Raw genomic sequence first — 13,674 nt, 5'->3', positions numbered from 1 at the left:
GAGAGCTGATCGTTCGTAACACAGCTTTCCTGGGGAGAAATGCCCAGATGGCAAATGGCTCTGACCTTGGGATTTGCGGGGAGGTCATCTTCTTTTAATCTTCTTTTAAACAATATCCAGTACATGAGCCAATTTTTTTTTAATTGTTAATGTTGAGGATAAAAGTGTTTGTAACAGTTAAATGTGAAGGTGGGACAGGAGAAGTGAAAAAGCCTTTGCAAAGGAAATTCATTCAGAAGTCGTTTCCAAGTGCTGACTGACTTGATGGTACCCATTTGTTTTGTTTTGATTATAAGGACCAGTTTGGTTGTTGTTGTTATAGTTATTTCCATCCATACGTTAGTTTAATGTATGTACTATGTAAACAATATTGCTTAGCCTTCAAAGAGCTTATCCACCATCTTGCTGGCATCATGAACCACGTGTAAAGCCAATTTGGCACGAACTTACTATCATCCTTTCCTTAAAGGAATCGCTCAATCGCTCTTATTTATATCAATTTCCAAACTACTCCACCGATGAGCCATCAGGTATATTGAGTGCGTAATTTTTTGGATGGCATTTCTAAATTTAAGTTTCCCCTGGGCATGATGAAGCTCTCCTGACATGTATGGATCCCAGTGCTTCCAAACAATGCCATTTTCTGTTATATCAACACCTTCCATGTTGATGGAATGGAGATAAAAATGAAAACTGAACTGGCCTGTAAATTTTGAAGTTTGTGGATTAATAAGTTCGATTGTTCTTTATTGTTGTTTGTTTTTCACTGTTACACTTAACCAGTGTCTTCACTTTTTAAAGAAAACATGATTCCCTTCCCCACTGAATGCCCCATCAGCTCATAACATCCTGAGCTGTCACTTACTACCACCTAGTAACATATATTATAATAAGCCCCCGCTAATGCTGTTGAGCGATAGCTTCCTTGAAGTCAGAGATGATCTTAACATGAATAAGAAACAGCTCTGCAGGTCTCTCCCTCTTTGTGCTAAGTCCTGCAGGCGGTGCACAGTCAGCAAATTCATGACACACATGCTGTCCTATGCTGCACCCAAGGCAGACATCGCTAATTGATCCTGGCATTCTTTCCACGTGAGTCCCATTAAGTCCTCGGAGCCCTCATCATCAGCATTCCTGGAAGCCACTACCAATTTATCAGAATTGACAGGCTTGATAAAAACCTATTTTCTGGCCTCGCCGTAATGGTTAAAAACAAGGGCTTTGAATTGGACCGACTTGAATTCAAATCCCAAAACTACCAGTTACTTGCAATGTGACCTAGAGTACAGTGGCCCAAGTGCCTAAATCTCAGTTTCTCCCACGCTAACATGACCAATCCTCTCATCCTGCAGAAGTTTAAATTTAGGTGTTTCTTCCTTTGAGAACCTCTATTTACATAAGACTGTGCGTGCCTCACGGAAGCCTCTGAAATGACCCTGAACTTGTTCTTCCTAGTCTTCGCTGGAGCAATAATGGGCTCATTGCTTCTAATTTCCCCCCATTGGTGTGTGAGCTCCTTGAGGGCAGTTATATTTTCAGAGCCCAGCAAAGGGCGTGGTGCAGTAAATAGCTAAAAATAAGCACCGTTAACACATAAAAATCACTTAGAACAGTGCTAAGCATATAATAAATGCTCAATAAACATGAGTTCTTTTCATATTTATTGCTGTGTTCCATAATTTCGAGGCTCAGAGAAGAAAGCTTACTGGGGAGCTAACTTTTACATATGCATGGTTTAATTTTGGATTGCTATTATTCTCCGGCTGCCAAGGATGCCAAAGCTATTTGTACTTGCTGAATTTTGAGTGAGTTGAATTCCTTGAAACAGAGCCATATTCTTCTCATAAAACCTAGCCTGGGGCTATATACCTAAGAGGTGTATTTAAGCACGTTTGGGGCCACACCTACCATGTTGTCTAACACTGGTGTCCACCAGCTCAGCCTTTGCTGACACCAGCCCTTCATGGATCCGTACTAGGTACTCTTTCAGGTTATTGGAGCCCCACTATACTCTTTTGAGTACCCATGTTCAAAGTATTAGCCCAGGAGGTCTATCCTGAAATAATCACTTATGGCAATGGTTCTCAACTTGAGCGTGCAATGCACCAGCATTCCCTGGGTGGGGAGGAGGGTGAGGGGGGAGGGGGTTCTTAAGTACAGACTGCTTGGCCCACCCCCAGAATTTCTCATTCAGTGGTATGGGGCTTGAGAATTTGCATTTCTAACAGATTCTCATGCTGCTGGTCCTGGACCATATTTTGAGAACCACTGACTCATGGAATATAGGAGATAAAAGAGGAACACTCTTGCCTAGGGAAAGAACCATGCATTCTATTTTTCAGCTCCCAGGCTGATGATGATCTCCATCTGAATCTTGCAAGCTGTATTTGCAACTAATTCTCATCAAAGTCAAGGAAATTTACACATAAGTATCAGTTGCAGGACCTTGATGAAGGATGAAAAAGCAGGGTTTCTAAATTTTGCTGATGGAACTTGCAATTTTCCCTCTTTCTCAGTTGACAACTAGTGAAATGACTTGATACTTTAATATCTCACAGTTAATACCATACTTTTGCGGGATACTTTATGTTTCCCCAGAGTGCTTTCATCTATATTATCACATTTGATTCTTATAATAACCACTTTAGGGAAGGCAGGCAAGAATTAGCATCTCTCTTTGAATGACAAGGCAGAGTAAACCAGGACCCAGAATCCTCAATTCATCGCCAGGTCTCTTTCCATGAGGCCACATAGTCTTTTATGCAAGTGTCTCTTATGCATAGTCTCTGCCTTTGAGCTCCCTTCGTGTACTAAACCTTCATTTATGTCAGATTGTTGCAGAGGCTTTGGGCTAGAAGACGTCATAGGAGATCAACTCATCAGAAGTTTTAGGCATTTAGGGATACACATTTCCTTGAGAGCCTCAGGAAAGCTTTGGACTCTTTCCTCAAACAATACAGATGTGTAAATATATAATACAATTTATGTAAGGCTTCAGGTTGTCCATGGACCTCTTAAAACCCAGGGCCACCATGCTTCATGACTGTGAAAGTCACCGTCCCCAGTGAATTGACCACGGCCGTCCCTGTAAAGACCGTCCACAAACCATGGAAGAAGATCAGAGGCCACGATTCACTGTTTTGGGTGCTTTTTTTGTGATTTTTAACAGATGAGCAAACTTAGATATAGGAACTTAAGCGATTTGTTTCAGGTACCACAGCCGAAAAAGAGCAGAACTGGAGTGGGAACTAGGAGCCCCAGAAGGAACACGGTATTGTGGAAGAGAGCAGGCGCTGGAGTCAGGGAAACTTTCAATCTCAGCTTATTCTCCTTACTGGCTGTAAGACCTCATAACCCCTCCAAGACTCAGTTTCCCCACTTACAAATAGGAATCAGAAAAATCAAATAATGTTTAAAAACTGTATTCTGATAGGGTGCTTTTAGTCTAAGCATTAAATGAAAGTAAATATGTCAAGTGCTAACACAAATTGTGGCACCCAGTAAGCATGGGTTACCTTGTTCTTGGGTTATTTTCTTAACTCAAGTTCATGTGTAACAACTGAATAAATCGTACTTTCTCTCAGTACAGGTAGATACCACCTCAGGTTTCCCCGAGGCCGTACACACGTGAGTCCTCTAGATTGTACACATCTATAGGTGGTGCCATTACTTATGACTGGGCTCAGGTGATCCAATGTTATCTTAAGTGCTTGTACCATTGTCCCACGTAGAATCTCAGGGCTGTTTGTCCTCTCTCTAAGCATGCGTGCAAAAATGGAAATGAAAAGGTCTCACGGAAGGAAAAGAAAACCTAGACCACAGTAGGCTCTCGTCTCCGTACATTGTTCAATGCTTATTTCAGCTTTTGCAAGATTTGATCTTCACACGGCAACAGAACTACAGCATACTTCCTCGTCTACACAGGGTAATGCTTTTTACCCAAATTATTCATTCTGCATTTGCATTCAATTCACATGTAAAGATAAGCAGAATTCATAGATCACTTCGCTGCATACGTTTCACTGTGCATTAAACGTTAAAAAAATGTTTTAGTTTATTATTGAACCCTAGAATGCCAGAAGGGGAAGGAACGATAAGGGCTTTATCTGACTCCTTTCTATCATAGGCAAGAGGTGGATGTTCTGGGAAGGGAGATGCTGTCTTTAAACTCGAGCAGTGAGGGTGTCAGCCGTCAGGCCTGCACTTGAACTTACATTTCCTGACTCCAAGTCTGGTGTTGTCACCATGTTTTCCTGACCTGCCTCAGACTTTAAGAGACCACAAAGGCTAAGCAGTCGTAGTAACATTTTCCCACTCCTAATATTTTCCTCCTATCTTTTTCTTTTTTCCTAAATGGAATTTGTGGACAGTGGGATAAAGGTACACACTCCTTTTTCCATTTTACATACATGGCTGGTCCTGGTTCTGGTTCCTATTATGCTTGCCCTCCCCCACACCTTCCATATTAGATGAAATGTAATCCATTTTTCTCCCGAGAACCATGTGCTATCACTGCCCGATTACCCTTCCTGTCTCTGAGCAGGTATAGCACCCAACTTCTAGAATTTCAAGGTTCTTTTAGAGGAGGCCTTTCCTGCAGGAATAGTCCCCTACATCAGCCTTTTGAAAATGAGTAAGATCTTCAGACTCCTCAGCTCTACATGACTGACCTGGTGGGATACAATAACCCCAGTGTTCAAATGACTTCAATACGAGGTTGACTTGACCGGTTCCTGATCTGTCACAGGACTCAACTCGCATTTTGTCTAATGCCCCATAGGTGCCGTGGCTTCATCCCTGTGGAATCTCGGGGAAAGTGTGCACCTTGAGTGAGACACTTCCTTTCATTAGAAAAGTTAACAGTCAAGAGAGAAAACAGTTTAAACCAAACTGCCTTTCTGACCACACTTGGATCAAGCTGTTGAGACCTGCTTCTGGCCAAAGTGAGGTCATGGCTTTACGGTATCTAAGTCTACACAGAGAGACAGCTGCTTGAACTTGATGAGCTCACTATTCTGAAATGCCTCCAAGATTAGCATTGTCCGGAAATGACATCACTGAGAAAGTAGTAAACACAGGTCTTTTGTAAGTGGCTAAGTCATTTTAAATATTTTGAAGAGAAAAACCTCTTAATCAGTTCTATACATGCCCTTACTTTTGTAAAAAGAGCTTAACATATACAATTTTACTTTGGCCAGTGCAATGGTGTCACAGATGGTAAATACTTTCAGAGCTAGGCACTGTGTTTTATACGTTTCTCTATTCTCCTTGATTTCCTGGACTGGAACCTGGTGCAGAGTAGGCATAGGATATCTGGTTGCTGATTAATAACCATGAGCATTGGTGTCAATGATAACTCCTTTAAAAATTCCTAAAGTGGTCGGCTGTTTTATTTGTTTCTGTTGGTTTGTTTTGGTCCCCAGACAGCGTCATACTTGGTGAGTCTGTCGGTTCTACTGGTCCCTACCTCCTTGTCAGCTCTCGTTCCTCCCGTTGCCAGTAGCCATCGCTCATGCCCCCATCTCCTCTCACCTGCCGTTTGTCCTATCTGACATCTGTTGTTAACAAGTCCAGTGGCCCAGTCTGTTAAATCACTCAACTCACATTTATGTAACGTTATGGTCAGCACATCTGCAGGGTGCAAGAGGGATGTAATTCTTTCATCTGGCTCAGAAAAGTTTTTATTCTGCATGAATATACTTGCGGTTTTTCCAAAATTTTAAGATTGTTTAAAGTCCAAAAACTGGTTAAGTGGGGTGTATATAGGATAAAACGCAAACTACTCCCATGGGTAGTAATATCCTTAACTAGAAAGTTTAAACTCTAGATTCCACTTACCAAACCTCCCATCCTAGCCTCACACAGGTTTCTAGTCCACTTGTACCCTTGCCAAAGTGACAAAATTAAGCCAAATGTTAAACCAAACAGTTCATCTCTGGGAAGAAAACCAATGCACAAGAAACCAAATAATCCTGTTCTTTTCTAGTCATTACTACATTCATCTCACATACAAATCCTGGCTCTTTAGGGAATCATAACAGTATGTGAGCATTCTAAGTTGAAGAAGCAGTTTGAGGAAAATCAGAGAGGCCAAAAGCAGAGTTCAGGTGAGTTGTTTTTTGGGGGTGGGGGCAGGTGGGTAGTCAGGGGGCACAGAGCCCATCAGAAGGACTTAAGGCAAAAAGATAGACAGGAGGGAAACTCAAATAATAGGCACAAAAAGATGGTTAAGCAATTTTAATCAGCCATGGGGACCCATTGTAGGTATAAGATGAGAGGAATGGCCTGCCCTGAAGTACTTTATTTGGCTACTTCTATAAGGTCTTATGGACTGAAAGTAGGTGGCCCAGTGAAGATCAAAGGCAAGGAGACCAATTAACGGATCATGTATGCCCGCACACACACTTTCCTTAATCCTAGTCACCAGGACCGAATCACATCTTTTCACGTTTCTATATGAGCAACCTTAGGAAAAGACTAGATGGCTAGACACAGAGCCCAAACTGCTGTCATACTTCCAAATGGAAAAGATGACTAATGACACTCTTACTCTTCCTCCAAAAGAATAAGGAGTCAGCAGCCCATATTCCCAGGGGATCAAATGGCTGATGTATCCACTTCCTGAGAATCAAATGGCAACCACTATACAGAGCCTCGCCTCTATGTTTAATGGAAAACACACATACAGACTGGACTCAGACACACACTGGACTCCTCATTTTAACATGTAGCTTTTAAAAATAGGAATGGAGCCATGATTTCATCAGCCCTCTTAATTTTTTGAGCATTTGATTCCTTGGCACAGAGGACTCTCTCAGCACTGAATATCTATAGCCTTTCTTCTCAGTGCCATGTATCATCTTCATACCCGTGGGCAAGAATTTTTTTCATATCTCTGTGCTTTTACTTAGAAGTGTCTTTCTGCCTGAAATGGCTTATTCTTCCAACTCTCCCTAATAATAATACTAGAAGACAAATAGTGGCAGCAGCAGAGGCCATGACAAATACTTCGGTACTTATAAAGAACGAGCACTGTACTGAGTTTCTAATGTATTACCTCATTTCAACTTCCCAACAATCCAGTTTTTATCATTTCAAAAGTACAGATGAGGAAGCTAAGGTTCAGGGAGAATAAATTACGTGCCGAGGTTCACACAGTGAGTCCAAACATCCAGAGACAGGAATTTTAATAACCCTATGGCTCCCCACTCCACTTTGTTTCTTCTTTTTAATTCTAAATGATTATTTGTATTATTAGTATAGCGCTTCTCTCAGATGGTTTGCAACCTGGCGGCTGAGGGAAGAAGGGACAGAGGGTTGTCTGGAGGACCTGCAGCCCCAAGCCATACCTAGTGGTACCTGGTGCTGCTTCACAAGTCCTCCCTCAGAGGGGGTGAGAAATGTTCCATCCCCGATTCTGTCAGGAAGCAGTTCCGGGCGTCCTTGTGTTTTCTTCACTTCTTTTGGGGGAAGAAGGGGGGGATTGGAATCTTCAAAAGATGTGATGGCAACTTCAGACTGGCATTTTAGCTTCTAAGAGAGGTTCCAAGAAGTATTTTGCTTGTCCTCTCGCCGGGTCTCCACTGAGGTCAAGGCCAAGAACTGCATTCTCAGTAGAAAGGAAGAACTCTTCAACAGGTTTAGTAGTCTCCTTGGCTATGGAAGGGCCAGCTCTTCTGTCCATTGCAGTCAAACGCTTAACATCAATGTCTAAGTTTTCTTGTTTGGACTGTTTTATACCCTCAAATACAAAGTCCACATGCGTCTTTTTGGTCATTCCTGTAGCATGTTCCCTGCTGGGTGTGCTGCTTGTTCAGGAGCTTCCTTGTCAAGTTCCAGGGATTTGACACCATCATCTATGAATTTTTTCACGACATCTTTTGTGACCATTAGTATATCTTCAGGACCAGTAGTAAGCTGATGAATGAGCTGGAACATCTGGAAACATTCCTCTGAAGCTCTTGCTTTACCTTGTCAATTAGTCTTCCCAAAATGGATTTTAAGACCTGGCTTGTTGGCTATCAATTTCATGATGTTAGAACTAAGGGGTCCATTCACGTGGCCATGATTGCCCATTTCAGGCAATTCTGAGCAAAAGGCTGTCTTCCATGGCTGTTGTTCTTCTGCCTCCATCATGATTCAGTAGAATAAAAAGGTCTTTCTCCGGACACTTTTGTTCTTGTTATGAATACAATGTACTTTGGTACATTGTGGTCTTGAACTTCCTTCAGCTTGCTTTCTTTCCACACATTTTGATAAGATTATCTGCATGTGTATGTAGCTCCAGGCTCAGCTTCACACCACCATGAGTCTGCGGAGCCTGCAAGTTTCGAGCACCAATGCCAGCAGGGCTCCCAGCAGTAGCTCCCTGGCTGCCTGCTGGTATGTACAGGACACCCTTGTCATGTTGCTATTTCGGGGACTGTGCATGGTGTGCCAACCATCCATCGTAGCTGCTATGTCCACACTGCGCAGCCTCCACAGCTCAACTTTTTAGAAGTCCTTTGCCCTGAAGCTCTGCTGAATGCTCAGTAAGGTACTCCTCCCTTTAAATTCTGCTGAATATTAGTTGTACCTGTATGGTACACCTAAAATTCATTCGTTCTATAAATAAACATCAAATGGCATACTATATGGCAGGCACTGTGCTAGGATGAAATATCCTGGAGGAACTAGTGGGTGGGGAACACAAGTGATTAGAATGTGGGGTAAGAAGAATTGTGATTAGGAATCAGGAAGGGTTCCAAAAAGAACGTAAAGGAGGGCGTAACTGGGTCATGTAGGGTTTGAGAAGCCTTCCAGGAGGAAGTGTCACGGGATCCGGGACCTCAACAACAAATAGAATTGTGGCAGACAACGCCTAGGTATAGCTCAGACCAAGCGAAGCAGCCTACGCTGCCCTGCAGAGGTTGAGAAGCTTTACTTGCGTTGCTCCCTCTGTCTCTGGCCCTCCCCTCTAATACTGCGAACTCTTACAGTCCCAACGTTCCTCTCACCCACAGATGGTGACCTAGAAATAATGGGACGGACATACTTGGCATAGTTGGTTCCAGAGTCAAACAGACCTCAGTTCAAATCCTGGCTCCACCACTTCCTGGCTTAGTGACTTTGACAAAGAAAGGAGCATCTCTCAAGCTCAATTTCTGTATCTGGAAATGGAGGTGACTAATAGTGCCATCACTTTAAGGTGTTGCAAGTATGAGAGTGATGGAACAATACGTAAAGGGACACAGCACAGCACCTGCGCAAAGCGAATCCCCAGCGGTGGTGGCTGTTATTGGCAGTGGTAGTTGTGACTAGGACCCCGTAGATTGTGGCCTCTCCATGAAAAGGAATCTGACTCACGTTTCTTTGTTCCTCACTGTACCTTGAACCACACAGACGTATTAACAGGTATTCCGTCAGTACCTACTGATGGATTTGTTGACATTTATTTCCCATTCATTCATGAAACAAATATGTATTGAGCACCTACCAGGGGCCCAGCACTGTTCTACATGCTTTGAATGCGACAGTAGACACTCCTGGAACTTTCATGCTAGGAGTCTGACCAGCAATTTCATGAAACTGATGGCTACTGATACTTTTGAGTCGGGTTCGGAAGCTATCCTCCAAAGCATGAGAATTGCCTCCATTGTTAGTGATGATGACTATAAATCCACTTGCTGTTTCTGGACAACCTGAGTCCTTATCTTAAACCTTCTTCAACCAATTCAAGTGTCCTTCCACCTGCCACTGGGTCCTGCCTGAATCTAACCTGATTTCCACTTCACATCTGTATCACCGGGTCCCCTCCCCCCACCCCCCTTAGGCCTTATCAGGAGCAGACCAATTTGTTAATCGGCTTCTCTTTCTTCTACTGCATTCTGCTGGTACCTGAGAGGCTCTCTGTTTGTATGGAAAGGGGACTGGATTATCAATCACGCAATTTAGGTTTAAACTCAGTTTTGCTATTAATCAACCTGGACATATTTTTCATTTATCCCTTCAATGACTATTGATGGATTGCTTAATAGAGGCACAGCATGGCCTGCTTAAGGGTTCTGGCTTTAGAGTCAGAAGGCCTGCATTAGAAAGTAGCTCTGCTACTACTTTCCAGCTGTATAATTATGGGCGAGTAACTTGGCCACTCAGTTTCCTTACCGGCAAATTGGGGGTACTAATCATACCTACCTCCTAGGTTACTTATAAATATTAAATGAGTTAATACATATAAAAATCATTGAATAGTATGCCTGAAACTAGCACATTCTCAATAAACATCAGCCACTACTACTTTATTGTTCATATTTGTTGTTACTGTCAGACACCAGGCACTGTACATGACACTGAAGAAATGGGGAAAACAGAAAAGGTCACACAGTGTTTGTCCTTAGAGATCTTGCTTTCTAATAGGTGAAGAGACATTAAACCACTAATCACTCAAATAAAGGCTTAATTACAAATTGCGATGAGTGCCGTGAAGAAAATGAACAGGGTAGGGCGATGATCTAAGGAGTACCATTTGAGCTGAGACCTAAAGAATAAATGGGCTGAGTGGTGAGGAAGGCCTGTGTGCCTGGGTGCAAAGGCCTGTCCAAGAAGAGAGAAAAACGTGTGTAAAAGCCCTAAGGCAGGGAAGAAGGGTCTGTGCCGTTACAGTGTGGGGGCTGAGATGGAGAGGCTGCTGACGCAGTGGGCAGGGCCTAAGCCCTGCAGTCCTGGGTGGGGCAGATGGAGCTGCAAAGTTTTCCTAAGTGCCAAGTAAAGCCATTTGAGGGCACAGGATTTCCTTTCTAGCACAGAGATTTCCCAAGTCAAGGAGAGGAGGGTATAAAAACTTCTCTCAAGCCCCCTTAATAGTGAAGAATATGAGATTCTGTGATGGCTAAGCAAAAAAAGTCTCTGTTTCTGGGAAAAGTAGAAAGAAAGTAAAGAAGTAGAGGGAAGGAGAGAGAGAAGGAGGGAGAAAAAGAGGCAAGAAAGAAAGGAAGAAGCAACTGACTAAAACTTCAGTGGAGACGTGAAGTCTACAAATGAAATGTCGAACATTCAATGCAGATACAGACTCGGTACCTATTAATTACATCTGTGTGTGTAGGTGTGTTTGACATGTGCATGTATTTGTAGTTCACTGATTTGGCAGGCATCCAAACTGGGGGAGACTTTCCAAGGAAGACAAATAAGACTAATTGCCTGGAAACGTTGGAGAGGGGAAAATATAACATGTCAATCACTCTGGTTAAATGCGTGATTACTGGATGTGAAGATGCATCTAGAATAGCTCCTGCCAGAAAGCTGGTGTTCAGGAATTGACATGCTTGCTGAGACACGGTTCAGCGGCCCCTGAAAGGAGCCGCTCCATGGAAATCAAACAGAATTGCATTAGGCAAGGAGTGGTTGAGAAAGTACACTCTGAAACAGAAATTTTTATTTGGAGAGGAAAAGAAAAAGCAGTGGAGTCCAGAAAGAAGCACTGATTCCAAAAATGCTAATTTGTCCCAGCCTTCAGGAGCCCAGAGGAACTTGGGCACTTCTTCCTGTGATATTCAGATGCGGAGGTGAAAAGAGGCATCCAAGCCAGTGAACATCAAACAGAAATAAGGGTTCTTTAGGCTCCGATTTCTCCTTTCCAGCCGAGCAGGGCTGAAATTTAAGGATCTATGAAGGGAAAACACACACTGGTCCAACGCTGCAAACACTTTGTTGTGCTAATACCATCTCTGGCTCCCAGAACGTGCTGTTGATAAGGGCGGTTTGTTTGGATAGCCTATGAATCGTGTTGCAAATGCTGGGAAAAATACTGATTTGAGTCACGTTGGTGCAAGGCGAAATCAAAGAAGCCACTTACGTTTTACGAACAGTTATTTTCTGGTAAGGAAATATCCATTAGCAATATGTCTCCTTCTTTTAACTACTTCCGGGTTTGCCCGTGGGTCCATGACCATATGCTTTCCTTGAGTTAATAATAGCAGCTTCCATTTCGTGGACATTTACAATATGTTTTAGGTACTTAAGGCACATTATTTTATTGACTCTTTACAGTGTATCACAGGATAGATTCTAACATTCCCATTTTACACATGAGAAAACAGAGGCTCAACGAGGTTAAGGACCGCGCGGGAGGCACATGTTTCTGGAACGGATATGCAGGTTTGATTACTAAGCCATGTTCCCCCTGTGCCCATATTTTCTTATGTATAAAATAGGAATGGTTAATGATATCATCCTTAAATTCTCATGCCTCAGGAAGACTGCAGATTCAACAAATTCACTAGGATTTTTGTCTTGTGTGCTTTTCTCATCACAAAACACTCTTCCCATCCATTCTCGGCACTCCAGTGCATGTAAAGATTTTCTCTTAAATCAGAACTTGTTCTGGAATCATGCAGGCCCACAAAGGTACAAATGGCAGATAACAGAATCAACATTTAAAAGTCATTCCTTACTTTTCTGCTTTTGGTAGTCAAGGGCTCACACTACCCCATTTCAGATCATCCCAACATCATTGAAAGGCAGACAAACCAGGTCAGGATGCTCCCCAGTAAGAAACTAAGGCACAGACAGGAGAGTGACTTGGCCAAGGTCATACAATGTGTTAAAAGCAGAGGCATGATGACAAGCTCATATCTCCTAAGTGTCAGTATGGTCTCGCACCTTTTTCTGGAAAATCACACTGTTTTCCTTAGTTGCAAGCTCAGGGGCCCAGCAGAAGGCATGAATGAACAAATGGGCAGGTGAACAAACACTTTACCCCTGTCAGTGTTCACTCAGCTTTAGCTAAGCTTTGTCAAGTGAAAAACAGGCCCAGATATTTCCATTTTTTTAAAAAGGGAAGCTGAGAATCTGGATTTTCATATACAAACCCAGTTTAAAAGCTGCCTCTGGCTTTTATTTTAAATCTCTGTGAGAGCCAACTATTACATCTGTAAGGTGGAGTCACCACTGGATAACCAGTTTTCCACCTCTGCCTCATATGGAAGCAACGATACTTTAATTATGGTTGCAGAGGTATCGAGCTGAAAGCCCATTGCTTGGGAGATCCAAACCGCAATCAACCAAACCTCAGAGAACAGTGAACTTTTTGAGTCCCAAACAATCCGGGTCACACAGAGATATTTCAAATGCCAGGAGCTGAAAAGACGGTGCCTGTGGTATGATAGAAACCGGCTCTCCAGAAAAAAGAAAAAAAAAAAGTAGCATTTGCCAGTTTCCATGGTGTGAATATTCCCACCATAGCCAATACCTACTGATGGTTTAACAGCCAGTTTGCAAAATGCAGAATAGTTAACAACTGGCTCCAGATATTGAACAACTAGTACACCACAGTCCTGTGGTTCCAAACTGGTTGCATCAGCATAATCACCAGGAATGTTTTTAAAAATTCAGCTTCCCAGGCTCCACTCCAGATCTACTAAATGAGACTCTCTGTGGGTGGAACCTAGAAATTTGTGTTTTTAAAAAGCTGTCTGAAATGAGCAGCAAGATTTGGAAATCTCCAATATAATTTTTACATCCAACTAAAAAAGAAATGGTCTTATGAAGAACTTGGAGTGTAGAACAGAGATAAGAAACCCAGGGCTCTGAGAAGCACAAGATAAACACGTTAGATATTGTTAAATAATTATACTAATAAAACAAATTTAATTATAAGTAGCAGTTTTTTTATTTGATTTCCTTTAGATGTGGGTCGCT

General features: G+C 42.5%; 1 protein-coding gene and 1 pseudogene across 4 annotated transcripts in view; both read right to left on the bottom strand.

Moving 5' to 3' along the window:
* GRIA1 (glutamate ionotropic receptor AMPA type subunit 1) overlaps positions 1–13,674 on the bottom strand; it is a 287,697-nt gene that overhangs the window by 161,949 nt on the left and 112,074 nt on the right. The window lies entirely within an intron of this gene.
* On the bottom strand, positions 7,255–8,136 carry LOC117016999 (adenosine deaminase-like protein; annotated as a pseudogene).

Source organism: Rhinolophus ferrumequinum, chromosome 24, assembly GCF_004115265.2.
Source record: "Rhinolophus ferrumequinum isolate MPI-CBG mRhiFer1 chromosome 24, mRhiFer1_v1.p, whole genome shotgun sequence".
In the NCBI taxonomy this organism is placed as follows: domain Eukaryota; kingdom Metazoa; phylum Chordata; class Mammalia; order Chiroptera; family Rhinolophidae; genus Rhinolophus; species Rhinolophus ferrumequinum.
The sequence above is the reverse complement of the archived record's forward strand: the minus strand, read 5'-3'. Positions and strand labels throughout refer to the sequence as shown.